This window comes from Pseudorasbora parva, chromosome 9 (genome assembly GCF_024679245.1).
Source record: "Pseudorasbora parva isolate DD20220531a chromosome 9, ASM2467924v1, whole genome shotgun sequence".
Classification (NCBI taxonomy): Eukaryota; Metazoa; Chordata; class Actinopteri; order Cypriniformes; family Gobionidae; genus Pseudorasbora; species Pseudorasbora parva.
This window is the reverse complement of record NC_090180.1, coordinates 31272572-31292384: the sequence shown is the minus strand read 5'-3', so window position 1 is coordinate 31292384 and position 19813 is coordinate 31272572. Positions and strand designations below refer to the sequence as shown.

The 19813-nt window shown below is 41.4% G+C and overlaps 1 pseudogene; it reads left to right on the top strand.

Moving 5' to 3' along the window:
* On the top strand, positions 1 to 12445 carry LOC137089855 (alpha-2-macroglobulin-like protein 1; annotated as a pseudogene).
* The last annotated feature ends 7368 nt before the right edge of the window (positions 12446 to 19813 follow it).

Genomic DNA, 19813 nt, shown 5'->3' with positions numbered 1-19813 from the left:
TTAAGCTGTAGAGCAGTGTGAATCTGTAAAGAAGTGCTGCAGAGTTTCTGTCTAGACTTGGATGATTTCTCCTCATGGCTGTGAAGGAGATTTGTGTTTGGAAAGGTCTCATTTTAGCCCTTTTCCTCTTTGCTGTTGATGGGCAGACTTTAGGACCGTGAGTATCATGTGCTTTAAGTGGCTCAAATAGAATAGTCTGATTTGTGACTGGTTGCACAGTGCTATTGGGATCAGTTAACCATTTAACTGACTTGTGAACACTTTAGAAAACGCAGTTTAGGGCAGTTAGCCCTTGCTGGAGTCATTAATAACATCACTATTCTGATTTGTGAATTCAGTTAGCCCTTGAGTCATTAAGTTAACTATTCTGTTAATGACCAAGGTTGGATTTACTGCTCCAAACTGAGCTATGAAAATTAGAAGAGGGAAATTAGGCACCCAGAGTGTCCGTTAACTGTAGTTGATAAATTAAAGGGTCAAAAGCGCAAGTAAGTAGACACTTATCACACTGATTTGAAACATAACTTTCCATACAATCTTAACCTCTGAACTTTTGTAGAAGTATGACGAGTCAAACCTGTTAATGTCTAATGGCTTAAAGTCTATTTTCTGTTATTGGTTCCCTTTAGTGAATCTGCTTATCAGGTAACACCACTTAATCATCACTTAATTATCATTAACTTCACCATCTAAATTATTTACTCACTGTTGCAGTTATACTGAAAAATAGCTTGAGGCACCCCGCAGATAGTAATAAACTGAACGTGGCTGCTTAAAGTGTGACCTGAACTCTGAGATCATAAATTTTAACAAAAATAAATCACACCAGAAAAAGTCTTCCAACCTAATTGCTCACTTTGACTTGCAGCAGGGGTCAGATTTAATTTATCATGACTGAGCTGACTGGCAAGATATCAGAAGCTTTGGTTTTAAAGTGAACCGTAAAAGTTCCCATTTACTCAAGTTTGTCACTGTACTGTTTCCTTGTGTTGTTCTTTAAAAGTAGGCTTGTTTGAGATCCATCGGTGCTGCGCAGACCGCTCTGTGTATGGCATCAAAATACCATGAGAGAGATTCAAAAGCATACGAAGTAGATTGCTCTACAATCTTTCTCGCTGTACTTTGTCATATGCTGATCAGTCTGCAAGGTGCCAATGTATCTCGAACAAGCCTAATAATTGGCTAATAAACCCACCATTCAAGCAACATTGACCAGAATTGGCGCTAATTCTAAACTGAAAGTAAAGTTAATGCATGGCTGTACTGTCACTGCACTGTGAGTGTTCAGTTAATTCTGGAAAGCACTGAAAGCACTCTCTTTACACTGCACTGTTATGAATGCACATTTTACTTTAGTTTTAGAATTAGTTATTTTTAAAAGCCCCTGTTGGTGATTCTGATATTACTGGTGTTGTCGCATGTTGATTTAACTGGTGGAAATTTCCTCACATCCCCATTTTCAAATGGATATATATATTTTTTTAAATTAAAGAAACATTAAACATTTTTCAATGCACTGCTGCAAATAACCTTTTGTCAGAATCTCTTAAATTGCATGTTATCTGTTCAGGATCATGATCTCTATCAGAAACCAATTTTTTTTTTTCTCAGTTCACCTAGACTCATGCAGCCCTAACACCTCACCTGCCCAAGTCAACCCACCCCCCAACAGTGTCACTTTGGGCTAATTGGCCATTATGAACAGACATGGCAACCCTGTGGCATCCACTTTATGTGACTGTTCAACCTACATGTTCTGACCTGAGTCCCTTTGCTCTCTGAATCTAAACTTCATGATGTTTCCACAGGTTATTCATGGTGACATTCCCTGCAGTGATTGAGTCTGGATCTGAGGCCAAATTATGCATAACCCTTCTAAAACCCCAAGAGAGCCTCACAATGACAGTTTATCTGCTTGATGACACCAGTACGATTCAACTTGTCCAGAAGGTTTCTTCTAAGCCATTTCACAGCTGCTTTAGTTTCCAGGTCTGTTATCTTGAGACATGTGGCTTTTTCTTGTCTGGTTTGTTGTTAACTGGATTTCTCCATAGGCTCCTCGAGTAGATGGAGAATCTGTGCAGAAGCTGAAGGTGGAAGTTCAAGGGATGACCTTCAGAGCAACCGAAGAGAGGAGTGTCATGTTCAGACGTTATCTGCCTTTGACCTTCATCCAAACAGACAAACCCATCTACAATCCAGGACAAACAGGTGAGCAGTGCATGACCCTTGGTTGAATATTAGAGTTCTGATCATCAAGTGCATGATGCAATGAGCATTTGCTGCTGTCTTTTGCAGTGAATTTCAGAGTTGTCACCATGGATCCCAGATTTGTGCCTTTTGATCAGATGGTAAGACCTGAACATGAACAAATTGTGCAAATAAAAATAACATGCAATAAATGTGTAGTTTTGCAATCTTCAATGACTGCTGCATCAATGTTTGCTTTTTAAATGCCTATTATGTCTTTGTCATTGCAGTACAATCTGGTGGTGCTGGAGGTAATTTGTTCCATTGCAAGTCTTTGAATGGTGCCAATTAAGCTTTTTGCTTGTCTGCTGTTTTTCTGAGCTGTTACTTGTCTTAATAGGACAATAATAAAAACCGGATTAGTCAGTGGACAAATGTTTCATCACCACGGTGGATCTTGCAGCTTTCTCATGAGTTAAACCCAGAGGCTCAGATAGGGATGTACACACTAAAGGCTTTTATTGGTGACCGGATGATCTCTCAAGTTTTTGAGGTGAAAAAATATGGTAAGGTGTGTGTGTGTATATAATGTGCAGCAGTTCAATGAATATCTGAGTTCTTAATCTAAGGAGTCTTGTTTCTGGTTTAGTTTTGCCCAAGTTTGATGTGACCATAAATACACCACAAATGTACAGCGTTGGAGATGTGGGACTGAAGGTTGAGGCTTGTGCCAAGTGAGTGAGGCTTGCATTCTCTTGTCCTGTGGTTGGTCACTTTTTGATCTTGTTCCCTGTGACTCATTTCCTAGATACACGTATGGCCAACCTGTACCTGGTCAAGCATTGGTGGAAGTGTGCCGTGATCCATATCCATATGTTGTGGTTCCTAATGTGATCCGTCAGTGTCTAAATAAAACATCAAAGGTGTGACTCCTGCCTTTACAGTGGAGGGTGTCTCCTGCTTGTTGTTGAACTAAATTTGACTCTTCCAGATGAATGCCACGGGCTGTAATTCCCTTACTGTTGATGCGTCAGAGTTTTTCAACACCAAATTTAAATATAATATGCAAGACTCATTTCTTGTAAATGTGAATGTCACTGAGGTGGGAACAGGTGAGCTATTGGCTGATCTGATCCAACAGTATGTGTATAAAGTTGATGTGGTTATGTGATGGTTCTTTTTTCCCCTAGATGTAATGATGTCAAAATCTGCAACCGTGTCCATTACATTTGAAGTTGGCAAGGTCACGTTTGTTGACCTCCCAGATTATTTTGAACCTGGATTAATGATTAATGGAAAGGTAAATTTATACCTGGTTGCAGAAGACTTTACATTGTGTCCCTTTCCTAACCTTGATCATTCCTAACAGATCTCAGTGTCTCGTTTTGATGGTACTCCCATTATGAACAAAGCCGTGTATCTCCTGGACCGTAACAGCTGGCCCAACAAACTGCTGTTCAATCTGACCACAAACCAGAATGGACTGGCCACGTACTCCCTCAACACCGCTAATCTTCCGAAAGCCGATCTCAATCTGGTGGTAGGAGTTACTCTTTATATTTTGTGACCTGAAGATTTCTCTTGCAAGAAACTGATTCTGCTCATTGTTCCCCAGGCAAGTGTGACTCCAGAAGTTGTTTATAGTTACAAATCACCATACTTCACTACAGATAGGAGGGTTGTTCAGCTTCTCCGACCCACTTCTGACAACCCATCATCTAGTGAGCTGACTATAGTGGCACTTGAGCAGCCGCTCAAATGTGGTGCTGTTTCCAGTAACTGTGAAGTATTCTTTTGTTGGGGAGACTGGGGACTACAATGCTGACATTATCTATATGGTGAGTAAACCTCAGTTGTTTATGTATTAACTGTTTTTGTCTGTCCAGTGCACTTATGCACCATTTGTCTTCTGTCAGGTCTTATCCAGAGGAATGATCGTCCTCCATGGATTTCAGAGAGTAAGCGTCAGGGCTTCTAATACAGTCACAAGTGGCTCTGTGTCTTTCCAACTGTTTGTCACTGCTGCTATGGCTCCAGCAGTGCAGATACTGGTCTACTGTGTTCTGCCCAGTGAGAATGTAGTTGCTGCTAGTGTGTCTTTTGAGACAGAAATGTGTCTCCAAAACCAGGTATGATGTGCACTGGCTTCAAGTGGGGAATGGTGACATGCCCTACAGTGTGTTGGTCCTTGTTTCAGGTGTCTCTGCAGTTCTCTCCTGATACAGCCGTTCCTGCTGAGGGAAGTGTTCTGACTGTCTCTGCTCAAGCAGGATCTCTGTGTGGCATCAGTGCTGTAGATCAGAGTGTCCGGATCATGGAGCCAGGAAGACGCCTGAGTGCTAAAATGGTATCCATGTGCTGCTGATTTGAAATATTGTTGTTTTTGATTGACATTTAGGGCTCTTTAGAATTTGAGTATTGCTGATGGCTCAATTTGGCAAGCCTATCCTTTTGTGACTGACTGGATTATAGAAATTTAAGTGTACATCTCTAACAAAGGGTAGCTAGTGGTTCCTGTGCGAGTAAACCTCACTCCTCTGATCTCAAGACCCACTCTTGCAACTGATGCTTAAGATTGCAACATTTAGCCTCCTTGTTAGAGCATTCAACTCGTGCTGGATCAGAGTTCGAGTCCCACTTGGAGATGGCTGTCTGAACAGGAGGAGTTGCATGTCTTGCGCCTAACATTTAAATGCTTTAATGCACCGACCAATGCATTGTTCAATTTTCCAGAAACAAGCGACATATAAATGCTGTTTCTTTGTCCCAGGTGTTTGACTTGCTCCCAGTGCAATCACTATCAGGTTATCCATACAGCATTGACGACGAACCAGAGTGTTTTGGTATTCAACCTGATTGGCCCATTCGTATACCTCGCTACACTGATTCTACAAATCAAGCTTACACAGCCTTTAAGGTAGAAAACAACTCTCAACCATTGAGTCACTGAATAATCGTGCCATTGACTTTAAATCGGTTTTTGACTTGTTACTCCTGACAGAGCCTGGGAATAAAGGTTGCAACAAATCTTGCTGTACGAGCCCCTCCATGCCCCAGCTTCCCTGATAGTAGGTCTATGCAGACAGGCTGTTTCCATAAATACATTCTGCATGATGTGGTGAACTGGCCTTGACTTAAAAGAGGAATTATAATTTTGTATGTGACCAGTCACAGAAACCAGGGACACAAGTCAGCAGCTCTACTTTAAAGCAAAATGCGCTTTTTTTTTTTTTTTTTTTTTTTTTTCAGAATTTGTTGAAATCACAAAGCCTCATAATGTTTGCCATGGCAGTGTTTGTATATTTAAGTTTACATTTTGAGGTTGAAATCAACTTTTGTCTGTGTATTTCCACACTGGCTTTCGTTAATTTGTGACTATATAGGCTACCAAAGCATTTGAGGCATGTATTCCTCTAGTTGCGAGCCTGTGCGGCAGCTGCGCACGGACTGGGACTGAATAATTCAGACTGACAAAATAATTACATTCTTCTTCTTTTAAATATTAATAAAATAAATAATAACGACATTCTTCTTCTAAATAACAAGCATCATTAATAATAAAAATCATATAATAAGAATCTTATAAATTGTCATGCAATTATTGTGACTGAATGGAGGCTACGCCACATCATCACTTTTGTACACCCCAATACATGTGCCGTGATACGAAATTAAATGCTAATTGTTTCAAAACATGTGCTGTAAAATGCGGTAGGCCTAATTTATCCAAACATCTTTAAACTGCTGGAATGCGCTTCTCAACCTCCACACTATTAACAGTAGGCCCTAATCGTAATTTGGGTCCATATGTTTGTTTTTTGGGTGCCTTTTAATCCCACTCTTTAAACTCCCAAATAAAACAATTTTGCTTTTTTCCACTTCCCTGGTAATTGTCTCAATCATCTCACTAGTTCACTAGTCAGGGCACTGATCAGTAAGTCAGCCCATAGACTTACTCCTAATCTGTGTCCTGACTAGTGGACTAGAAAGATGATTGAGGCGCGCCCGATCTCCACGTCAGAAGTTTCGCTCTGCCGTCTTCCGTGTGTCCATGGCGTAAAATGAGGGCGTGGGGGAGGCAGAGACTTGAATATATAGAGGCGTGTTATTCTAATGACGATCGTTTTCAGGCGCGGCATTTATCAAGGGCAATTATTGCATAATCTTACGCCAACATATATGCCCGTTTCTACGCAAGATTGATAAATGAGGGCCAATATCCCTAATCTACAACTGAGCAAAGAGGAAGAATGTATCAGACTGTTGTTAGACGAGTTGCACCGTGATTTATCAGAGGCTAAAGCGATTAGTAACATTTGATGGGGATATAGATTGAGAAATGGGTAATCTGTAACCGTGGCTGTAGTGTAGAGGTAAGGCGCATGAGACAAATCGATCAGAGGTTCGACTCCACCTTTTGCCACACTCTCTACTCCCTTTTCCCATCACATTGAACATACATGCCTATCTGATAGATGCTTTTTCACTTTTCTAATATCTTTAGAATTCTTCTAACATATTTAATACATTTCTCGTTTAGTGTGGCAAAAGGCAGATTCAACCCTATGATTGCTTTGTGTGAACTTAATTACTTGCTCCTTACCCCTACACTAGCCACGGTTATGGATTTTACCCATTTCTGTCTTCATCCCCATCAAACAGACAACACACAGTACATCCACAAAGATGCCGGCAAACAAAGTGTGCCCAAACGACTTTTCATTGGAGGCAACGAGATCTGTATGGGGTGAGCTTCCATAAACACCCAAGTATGTAGTTTTGTGTTCATTCTAAGAACACATGCACGTTCTGATGTTTAGACCTTCCCATACCTACCTATTGTTTTGAACCGTAAGCATTGTATCACTTGCCAAAACCCATTACTATAATGGGCTTTTAGATGGTAATGTTAACATCTGTCCTTTATTATTAATAGTATGATGTCCTTTTGTGGTGTCTGTCATTACTAGCAACCATGCAGCTTTACAGGGGGAGCTTTAAAAGGGGTATGGCTTATCTAAATGAGCCCTATTGTGACTTCCAGCAGGTGAGAACTGCTCAATCTTTAGCTGTTGTTTTCTCTCATTTAAACCTTTCTTAAAGCCTACATTCATACGGCCACAACTTCTCCAAATATTATCAGATTTTCCTGTTACACATCATTGGAACGCTTGGAGACTACACTTTCAGAATCTGTGAATAACTCAATGCCCGGGCCGACTTGTGTCCCTACTTTCATGATTGGTCACATTAGCCAGGAGGGTGATTATGAATCCCATGTTTATTCTGCAGACATTGACAGTTCAGTGTAAAATCTCTTCTCTTTCAGTTGAGATTTTTCCTGGTCGTGTAAACATGGAAGAAATGGCTCTTCCAACAGAAATGATGACAACAACACTTCCCCTTTTAAAGGCACCATCACTTCCTGCTCCTGAAGTGACCGTCAGGACTTACTTTCCAGAAACCTGGCTCTGGCAGCTTGCTCAAGTGGGGTAAGTAGAGCATCTTGTTTACTCCTTCTAAAGCTACTAGTCCAGTTTTTTTTTTTTTTTACTACACCCTTTCTTTCATTTGCTGTCCTTCAGGGCCACTGGGTCCACACAAGTTCCTCTCACGGTTCCAGACACAATCACCACATGGGAGACTGAGGCATTCTGCCTGTCCTCCAAGGGTTTTGGTCTGGCACCACCTGCTCTGCTGATGGTCTTCCAGCCCTTCTTCCTAGAGCTCTCTCTGCCATACTCCATTGTCCGTGGGGAGTCTTTTGATCTGAAGGCCACAGTCTTCAGCTATCTATCCAAATGCATAATGGTCTGTCATATTTTTTTTTCCCCATTCTGTTTAAAATGTGAGGCCAAACTCAGTCCTGTAGGGCTACTGTCCTGCAGCATTTAGCTCCAACTTGCATCAGCGCTCATTTGAACGGGGCGTAACTATTAACTCTGCAGACATAAATATCTAAATAGTGAAATGGGCATTTAAATCAGCAGCTTAAGACATTCAATTGTAAGTGTATAACACAAGAACACCACTACTTTTAAACGCAAATGAGACTTGTTTGTTAAAATGCATCAATAATATCGAAGACAGGCACGTACTCTTGCAGGTTAGACATGAACTGGCTGAACCATCAGTCAGTACTTAGTTCTTATCCTTTCTTAAATGAGGTTATTCCACTTTTAAATGGTGCATTGATTGACGTTAGAATCTAGAAGTATTGTTTGTAGTTCATGAACTCTTTGAATGGGGTTTCTTTTCTTGAGTCTGGTAGCCTGACTTCTGCTTCTGATGTGGCTTTTGTGCCTCGCCATACATTTTACCACCTGGTCTCAACTTTTAGACATGCCTGAATGATAGAGCTTACACAGATTTCAATCAAGCAGTATTCTGGCTTATGAACAGATGGATGCATACAATGAAAGTCCCTTGCTTGGTACCAATCACTCATTTGATAGTTACTTGGCCTCAGACTGTATGATAACCACCTCAATTATGGTCATATATTGTCAATTGGGGTCTGGAGTGATTTTGTGTAATGATTTGAATGAATACCGTTGAAGGTTAATTTGTTGGCTTTGCCCCCAAATCCTATAAATTGACCTTTATAGAGAATGTTGTTGTTTTTTTTTTGGGGGGGGGGCAGGTTAAAGTGACTCCAGCTTTGTCCACAAACTACACTCTTAAACCATACGCTGATCCATATTCATCCTGTCTTTGTGCCAATGGGAGAAAGACCTTCAAATGGGTTCTCTCTGCTTCTGTTCTCGGTCAGTTTTGGACTGTATTTCTAAATTTGAAATGTCCGTGGTCTTGCTCACTAGTCTGTCACCCACAGGAACTGTCAATGTGACTGTCAATGCTTCAGCTGAGCCATCCCGGACTCGATGTGGCACTGAATCCGTGACTGTGCCGACGAGAGGGCGCATTGACGTTGTCACTCGAAGTCTACTTGTCCTGGTAAGTTTGAAACCGCTTCTGGAGTTTGATCACGGACCTCATTCTGCATTACTGATGCGGTTTCTTGCTTTAATAGCCTGAAGGAGTTGAAAGGACAAACACCCAGAGTTGGTTACTGTGTCCAAAGGGTTTGTTTGCACTCAGTGATTCACAAACATTTTCCCTGTACAGCCAAACATTAGCCTAGTGCTCAATGCTGATCCTTTCTGTTTGGTCTCCAGGAAATGTTCTTTCTGAAGATGTGACTCTGACACTTCCAACAAATGTGGTTCAGGGATCAGCCAGATGCTCTGTTTCAGTCCTTGGTAAAGTGTTTTATTGAATAGCAACTGACAGGGGATGTTTAGTAGAATAATGTTGTTTCTGATTTGTGCTTTATGCTTATCCTCTTGTAGGGGATATAATGGGTCGTGCACTGAAGAATCTAGATGGGTTGATAAAGATGCCATATGGCTGTGGAGAACAGAATATGGTTGTTCTTGCTCCCAATATTTACATCATGCTGTACCTGAAGGTCACGGGGCAACTCACCGCAGCCATTAGAGAGACCGCCTTGGGCTACCTTCAGAGTGGTAAATAGTCCTGCTCTTCTGGAGTGTCAGACTGTCTAATTCTTGTCCTGATCAATTTACATGCGTCTTGACCTACTCAGGATACCAACGAGAACTAAACTACAGACACAATGATGGTTCATTCAGCACCTTTGGTTACGATAAATCCAATACGTGGTAAGTTTCATGCTGTTCTACTGCTGAGTATAATCTGTCCCCAGCAGTTTGTAAGTTCATTTTGTGATACCACATGTGATCTCTGTGGCCAGGTTGACCGCCTTTGTCCTGAGGTCTTTTGGTCTAGCAAGGCAATTTATCTTCATAGATCCAAATGTCCTGCAGAGTGCAAAGGATTGGTTGATCAGCACGCAGGGTTCAGATGGCTGTTTCGTGCAGCAGGGAACTTTGCACAACAATCTCATGAAGGTACATTACCTGTTTCTTAATATGCTCAAGCTAGAACTGCACAATTATTAAAAGATTGTGATCTCTATTCAAAGACCCATGTGATCCCTTTTGACAATGATTCTGCTATCTATGGCTGTTTCACGTCATAAACATGAGCTTGAGCAGCGCATATTTTCGCAGCTCATATTTTCGCAGCTCATGTTAATAAATGACAGTTTGGCTGTCATGCTCCTGCTGTGAATGCTCTCATTCATTGATAAGGGCAACAAAAACAGACTGCTTGCGCTCTGGTTTAAAACCAGTTTCATGTCACGTGTCAAAGACTTTAGGGACTTTAAAGTACAAGCTTCACTTCTGAGTTCTTGCTGCCGCTAATTCAGAGAAGCTGACATGTATAGATAACCAGTTTCAGTCTTTTCAACCACAATTTATTTGACCGTGTACTGGGCTAAACAGAGAATCATGGTTTTTCTCTAATTCTGAATTGTGCAGCTCTAACCAATGAACTTGGTTTGAGACCATTCTTCTAAATTTAATATTTTTTTTCTTTTTTTTTTTTTAAGGGTGGAGTTGGTGATGGTGTGACCATGACTGCCTACATTGTTGCATCGCTGCTTGAACTAGGCGTCCCTGTCACCGTAAAACATCTCCAGTAGCTCAATGAGCTCCTTGCAAATTATTGTCCTGTTCTTGCTGTTGTCTAATATCTGTTTTGCTTTCAGGATCCTGTCCTTACAAAATCTCTGTCCTGCTTGAGGCCTGTTGTTGGGAGCCTGGGAAACACTTATGCCACAGCTCTACTGGCCTACACCTTCAGTCTGGCAGGGGATGGAGAGACAACCACTCGATCACAGCTTTTAACTGCCTTGAACAGCCATGCCATTTCTGAAGGTAAAATTTACCAGCTTGTTTGTCGTTCAGTTTCTTTTATCAACTCCCCCCCCCCCCTCCCCCCTTTCTCTTCTTAAGGAACTAAGCTCCACTGGTCTCAGACCACATCTGGTGATACTCTGGCGGTGGAGATCAGCGCGTATGTGCTGCTAGCGGTTCTCACTGAACGGCCTCTTACGACGGCTACTCTGGGCTATGCTAACCGCATTGTCAACTGGCTGGTGACCCAGCAGAATCCTTATGGAGGCTTCTCCTCCACCCAGGTGCCTCTGACTACCAAACATGAGTGCAATATTTGAGTGTAGTTTTTAATCTGGTGCTTGTTTTCAGGACACAGTGGTGGCTCTTCATGCCTTGTCTGTGTACGCTGCTCAAGTGTTCAGTTTGGATGGCTCCAGCACTGTTACTGTACAGTCATCAGTGGTAAGGGGAGACTCTTCTAGCTTCACTGTGAATCGGGATAACCGGCTGCTGTATCAGGAGAAGCCGCTGAAGAATGTTCCTGGCAAATATAGTGTCAAAGCATCAGGATCCACTTGTGTGTCTGTACAGGTCTGTATCTTCAGCTTTTAAGGTTTCTGTTGCACCTCAATCTTAATCTGCTTTACTTGTACTATAGGTTGCATGTTTCTACAACATCCCAACACCCATTAAAGATACCAAAACACTGAGTGTTGAAGCGACTGTGACTGGAGACTGCCAACCACTTGGGGCCAATCTCATGTTGAACTTCACTGTAAAGTAAGAACACCTTTGACTTTGTCCTGAAACCAGCTCTTGTTTTTCCTCTTAGAAAAGGAAACTGTTCTTGATCTTGTTGACTAAACCTCTTTTTCCCACATCACACTCAGATACAACGGCGTAAAAGCAAGCACTAACATGGTTATCGTGGACATTAAGCTCCTGTCAGGCTTCACCGCAGATGTGTCACCGGTTCGTGTGTTTAAGGTTTAGTCCTGCGACGCTTGAAGTGCCTTCAGATGTAATGGTGTCTGTAAATCATGGTCTCTTTCCTCCTCAGCTTGGTTCTCCACCCCAATCGTTTGCCCCGCTAGTGGAGCGAGTCGATGCTGATGATGATCATGTCCTAGTGTATCTGAAAGGGGTGAGACTGTACACTGGGTAGATTCACTAGCTGCAAGCTTGTTTGTGTTGCTGTTTATCACTTCTGTCTCGCAGGTTCCCAAAGGCGTCCCAATGAGTTACACTCTTCAGCTGAAACGGGTCCTTCCAGTGAATGATCTCAAGCCAGCGGTCATCAATGTTTATGACTACTATCAGACGAGTGTGTTTTAATCCCTAATCATGCTTTGCTCTGAACTCACTGACCATGATAGAGCTCATTTGATGTTCCTCTTTCAGGTGACGCGTTTGAGACGACCTACACATCTCCCTGTCCATGATTTAATTCAGTACTGATTGCAAGAAACATGACTTGAATAAAACTACTTTTATACAGTGGGGCTGATTTCTGTTTTGTCTTCTGACACCTTACAACATGACTTGATTGATAACAGCCACTGAACGTTTCAAAGTAAAAGCTGGACTTCAGACTGCAACTAATCTCTTGCAACATTTGAGATCCACTAGAGTTGCACTTTGTTTTGGACCAGTATCTTCTGGGATACTTAACAGCTCTTTCAGAGACTACAGGGCCTTCTCAAAAAATTTGCATATCATGAAAAGGTTCTCTAACCAAGCTATTAACCTAATCATCTGAATTGACTAACTCTAAACACCTGCAAAAGATTCCTGAGGCTTTTAAAAACTCCCAGCCTGGTTCATTACTCAAAACCGCAATCATGGGTAAGACTGCCAACCTGACTGCTGTCCAGAAGGCTATCATTGACACCCTCATGTGAGGGTAAGACACAAAGACATTTCTGAACGAATAGGCTGTTCCCAGAGTGCTATATCAAGCACCTCAGTGGGAAGGAAAATGTGGCAAATGCTGCTCAACGAGAAGGTGACCGGATCCTGAGGAAGATTGTGGAGAAGGACCGATTCCAGACCTTGGGGGATCTGCGGAAGCAGTGGACTGAGTCTTGATTGGAAACATCCAGAGCCACCGTGTGCAGGAAATGGGCTACAGGTGCTGCATTCCCCAGGTCAAGCCACTTTTGGGCTACAGAGAAGCAGCACTGGACTGTTGCTCAGTGGTCCAAAGTACTTCATTCGGATGAAAGCAAATTGTGCATGTCATTCGGAAATCAAGGTGCCAGAGTCTGGAGGAAGACTGGGGAGAAAATTCCAAAATGCCTGAAGTTCAGTGTCAAGTACCCACTGTCAGTGATGGTCTGGGGTGCCATGTCAGCTGCTGGTGTTGGTCCACTGTGTTTTATCAAGGGCAGGGTCAATGCAGCTAGCTATCAGGAGATTTTGGAGCACTTCATGCTTTCATATGCTGAAAAGCTTTATGGAGATGATTTCGTTTTCAGCACAACCTGGCACCTGCTCAGTGCCAAAACCACTGGTAAATGGGTTATTGACCCATGGTATTACTGTGCTCAATTGGCCTGCCAACTCTCCTGACCTGACCCCCATAGAGAATCTGTGGGATATTGTTAAGAGACGCAAAACCCAACACTCTGGATTTGCTTAAGGCCGCTATCGACGCATCCTGGGCCTCCATAACACCTCAGCAGTGCCACAGGCTGAATGCCTCCATGCCACGCCGCACTGAAGCAGTCATTTCTGCAAGAGGATTCCTGACCAAGTATTGAGTGCGTAACTGAACATAATTATTTGAAGGTTGACTTTTTTTGTATTAAAAACACTACTTTGATTGGTCGGAAGAAATATGTAAAAAAATGTATAGGAATTTGGGGTTTTCATGAGCTGTATGCCAAAATAATCAGTATTAAAACAATAGACCTAAACAATGAAATATTTCAGTTGGTGTGCAATGAATCTAAAATATATGAAAGTTTAATTTTTATCATTACATTATGGAAAATAATGAACTTTATCACTATGCTATTTTTTTTAGAAGGACCTGTAATCTATTTAAACAGGTTATCTTTATGCCTTTAAAACTGGGATGCATTTTGCTTGCGGGTGACACTAATGACTTTGAAATTTAAAAAGTTTTCCAACAGTGCTGTTTTATGAAGGCATTCAGTTCTATGCACAATCCAGTGTAACCAGTTGTTTTAGCAAGGTGATAAATATGGGAATAATGTCTCAAAGGGATATTGGCCAAGCAGCTGGTTGTTGCAGAATAAACCCAGGCAGTAATCAGCAGCCTGATCTGGAGGGGTCTTGCACCCCTACCCCTTTTCCACCAGAATGAACTGGGTGCTTGTTGAATTATGTTCTCATCATTTATGTTGTATTATGTTGTTTTCTATTATTATTATTTCCCTTTTTATGGTACATTATAATACTGACTGTCATATACTAAAAATGTGCAAGAGTTCATTGTGCGCATATGTGGACAACATGTGACCTTTTTTTTTTTGACTTGAGAATGTGACGACCCCCCGTGACACATGTGGCTGCTCCCTTGAGCACTGATGGTTTGCCAGTGTATCGAGATGTACGGTAAAAATAAAGAATGCTAAGAAGTTATTTAATGTGTAATATTCTTTAATGGATGGATGACAACTACATTACACATAAACATGATGGAGAGAGATGAAAACCTAACAGGTTATGGGCCCAGGCGCGCCAATGCTAACGTTTCAGGAGGAAAATGGCAGAGACTAGTCTTCGACGGAGACGAGAATAACTACGAACTATGGGAAGTAAAATTTCTTGGTCATCTGAGATTAATGGGTTTAAAGGAAACAATACTGTCTACCGAGGATATAGACAAGGAAAAGAATGAGGAGTGCTACGCTGAACTAATCCAGTTTCTCGACGATAAAAGCTTGTCACTGGTGATGCGAGAGGCGGCTGATGACGGCAGGAAAGCTCTGGAAATACTTCGAAGTCACTACGCCAGTCAGGGTAAGCCGAGAATTATCGCCCTATACACTGAACTAACTTCGTTAAAGAAGGAATCTAACGAGACGGTGACAGACTACATTATCCGAGCTGAGAAAGCGGTGACTTCCCTAAGAAACGCAAAAGAAGTAATAAGTGACGGACTGATAATAGCGATGATCCTAAAGGGCCTGCCAGATTCCTACAAGCCTTTCGCTATCCATACTACACAGAGTAATGAAGAATTGACTTTCACCCAGTTTAAAAGCAAACTGAGAAGTTATGAAGAGACAGAAAAATTTGATGATAAACCCAAAACTGACAATGTGATGAAAGTAAACATAGCATCCGTGACCTGCTATGGATGTGGAAACCGCGGTCATCTTGCACGTGATTGCCGCCAAAAGGGGGTACCCAAGTGGTGCAGCTACCATAGAAGTTCAACACACAGTGATGAGACATGTCGCCGGAGAAAAGACGGGCACAAAGACGAAGCGAAACAAGCTGCAGAAAAACAAGAGGAGCGTGAAAAAGAACAAACATTTGTTTTCAAAGTCAGTCAAACATTTCTTCCAGACAATATTACGAAAAATGGACTAATGGTAGACTGTGGAGCAACATCCCACATCTTAACAGAGAAGAACGATTTCACGAGATTTGATGAGAGTTTCGACCCAAAGTCACACTACATGGAACTTGCGGATGGAGCCAGGATGAACAACGTGGCATTAAAGCGGGGCGACGCAGAGGTGTTACTGCTGGATGTGGAAGGAAAATGCATCAGGATCACTCTAAAGAAGGCCTTGTTCATACCATCATATCCACAAAGCATCATCTCCGTTCAAGCTGCTACAACAGATGGTGCCAGGGTGATCTTCCAAGAAGGACAGAATGAACTGATAAGCAAGGATGGAGCTGTGTTCCGCATAGAAGAGCATGAGAGACTGTACTATCTGAAAACGGTAAATAACAACAAACACTGTGTTGATACATCAGTTACTGATATGATGTCCAGGGACAAAGTGAGTTTAACTTGTGATGTTAAAACATGGCATGAGATAATGGGACATTGTAATGTTAGTGATGTGTTGAAATTACCTGAAGTGGTAGAGGGTATGAAAATCACAGGTAATACCAAACTAGATTGTGACGTCTGTACTGAGGGAAAGTTCATCAACAGCAGAAGTAGAAAAACTGACACAAAAGCTGGCGAGGCCCTAGAGTTAGTACACACTGATTTAGCAGGTCCTATTGAACCAACTTCTCAAGATGGATATAAGTATGCGATTTCATTCACAGATGATTTTTCAGGGGCAATATCTGTTTACTTCCTTAAGAATAAGAGCGACACTACTCTAGCGACAGAGAAGTTCCTAGCAGACTGTGCACCATACGGTAGAGTCAAATGCATTAGATCAGACAATGGTACAGAATACACAGGCAATGCATTTCAGTCACTTTTACGAGAAAAGGGTATAAGACATGATACATCATCCCCATACTCTCCACATCAAAATGGTACAGCTGAGAGACAATGGCGAACCATTTTTGAAATGGGAAGGTGTCTTCTAATAGAGAAGGGATTACCAAAGGTTCTGTGGCCTTATGCTGTCCAAACTGCTACTCATATCCGAAACAGATGCTATAATGACAGAATTAAGAATACTCCACATTTCATATTGACAGGAAGAAAGCCAGATCTTTCTAAAATGTGGGTTTTTGGATCAGAATGCTATGCATACAAACACAATCAAAAGAAATTGGACCCTAGATGTGAGAAGGGAATATTTGTGGGGTATAGTAAGAATAGCCCAGCTTATCTGGTATACAATCCACAGACAGGAAATGTGTCAAAACATAGATTGGTGAAATTCATTAGGAAGAACAGTGTTGAACAACAGACACAAACCGATGAAGATTACTTGGAAATCCAAAGCTACAGAGATAGGACACAGAATAATGTGAACGGTGGTGATACCCCACAAAGTGAGGAGAGCACAGAGAAGCAGGTACTAGGTGAAAAAATGGAGAGTATAGATACAGACAATACAGAAGTGTCAGAACATGATGGAACTATGGAAAAAGTAGACACAGAAAACAACAAAAACAGTACAGGTCCAACAGACACTGATAGTCAAAAACAGTATCACTCGAAAAGAGAAAAGAGAGCCCCAAAGTATTTACAAGACTACCTGACAGACTTTAAAGACGATGTAACCAATGTGAGTGTCGATTATTGTTACAGGGCAGTGTGTGGAGTTCCCCAAACCTATAGAGAAGCCCTTATGTCACCTGATGCTCCCGGATGGGAACATGCTATGAAGGAAGAGATGGACTCACTTAAAGAAAATGACACATTTGAATTCACTACTCTACCAGAGGGCAGAAAGACAGTAGGGGGAAGATGGGTATATGCCCTTAAAGAAAATGCAGAAAGAGGAAAAATCTTCAAGGCTAGGTATGTTGCAAAAGGATACAACCAAACTGAAGGCATAGACTACCATGAGACATTTGCTCCTACAGCAAATCTCACCTCTGTACGGGCATTAATGCAGATAGCTGCTCAGAATGACTTTTTTGTTCATCAGATGGACGTCAAAACAGCATATCTACATGCCCCAATAGAGGAAGACATATACTTAGAACAACCAGAGGGTTTTGAAGAAACATCTGACATAGGAGACAAGTTAGTATACAAACTAAAGAAATCTCTGTATGGTCTAAAACAGTCTGGAAGGAACTGGTACAAACTTTTAAATGATCATCTTGAACAAAACAACTTTGAGAGAAATCAGTCTGATCACTGTGTGTATCGAAAGCAGATTGAAAATGAGACAATCATAGTGATCATCTGGGTAGATGATTTGATAATTGCAGCAAGCAGTGAAGATCAGCTCAACAGTTTTAAAGAAAAAATGAAGTCCAAATTTAACATGAAGGATCTGGGGAAAATATCTTATTTTTGGGAATTCAGTTTGAACAAAAAGAGGGAGAAATTAAAATGAATCAGAAAAGGTACATTCTCAAAATGCTTGAAAAGTTTGGAATGTCAAACTGTAAACCAAAAGCTACCCCAAGTGAATTAAAAGTGGAATGTGATAAGAATCAGGGAGAAAACATCAATGAGATTGAGAACCCCAAAGAATACCGTGAGCTCGTTGGAAGCTTGATCTATGCAATGACCTGTACCAGACCAGACATTAGCTGGATAGTCAGTAAACTGTCACAAACCCTTGCAAAACCTAAAACACATGACTTAGTAGCTGCAAAACATGTCCTGAGATACCTAAAAGGTACAGCTGACTACGAGCTTTGTTTCAAGAAAACAGACAAGACTTTAAGTCTAATAGCATTCAGTGATTCTGACTGGGCATCTTCAGAAAAAGATAGACGCAGCACTTCAGGATACTGTTTCAGCCTGACAAAACAAGGCCCTGTTATTTCATGGAAGTCTAAGAAACAGCCGACAGTGGCACTGTCGACCTGCGAAGCTGAATACATTGGCCTAGCAAACACTACTCAGGAAAGCATGTACTTAACTCAACTGCTAAATGGCATGGATAATAGTGTCTACACTTGCACCACAATGTATGGTGATAATCAGGGGGCCATTGCATTGAGTAGAAACCCAGTGAACAGATCTAGATCGAAGCACATTGATGTGAAATATCACTTTATTCGTGATGCTGTCAATGAGGGAAAAATACATATTGTGTACTGCCCTACAGAAGACATGGTGGCAGATGTTTTGACAAAATCTGTGTCAAAAATTAAAATTCTAAAGTTCAAATGTTTTCTGTTTGGGAACTAAATATTTGTGATGTCATTATATATGGCTTAAGATGATGAGAACAAGTGGGGGTGTTGAATTATGTTCTCATCATTTATGTTGTATTATGTTGTTTTCTATTATTATTATTTCCCTTTTTATGGTACATTATAATACTGACTGTCATATACTAAAAATGTGCAAGAGTTCATTGTGCGCATATGTGGACAACATGTGACCTTTTTTTTTTTGACTTGAGAATGTGACGACCCCCCGTGACACATGTGGCTGCTCCCTTGAGCACTGATGGTTTGCCAGTGTATCGAGATGTACGGTAAAAATAAAGAATGCTAAGAAGTTATTTAATGTGTAATATTCTTTAATGGATGGATGACAACTACATTACACATAAACATGACGGAGAGAGATGAAAACCTAACAGTGCTAGTTCATAGTTGGTTCGACTTGAGAGCTTTCAAAGAACCGTTTGCTTTTCCACATGCTAAGAGCCGCAACAGAGCCAGGTCTTACATCATACCAGAGTACTGCTCGGGTTCATCCCAGACCCGTTAATATTTGGCCCGTTACCGGATCCGTGCCCGCAATAAATCACACATGCTAAAATCATTCCAATTAAAATGCTTTATTTTTTTATCTTGCACCTTTCTCAACATCACAGCATCGTCATGAATGGGCTAAAGAAACAGGCGAAAGTGCCCTTTATAGACTCATTGTCAATGTTATACACTAACTTTACTTTTACTTCATCCATTGCTACTTTTTTTTTGCTCGTTTTTTGAGAACCGGCGACCATTTAAAAGACTAACCAATTAAAACAAAAGAAAGTACAATTCCTGAAGAAATTTTGAGTGGTGCTTGCCGTGGACAACTGCCACATAGGCCTACACACATAATAAAACATAAACACAGCTCAACGTCAAATCCAGGTCTGGTGATCTCAATTCCTTTATTGGTGTCACTTGTCCTTATATGCCTCCGAGCTCCCTCATGAGAGGACTTGAGTGATCACAGAGTGATCACAAAATCACAAACTGTTCTCATGACAGCTCTATAGCACGAGCCGACAGTCCAACTAACGACATGTTACAATTATGACTGG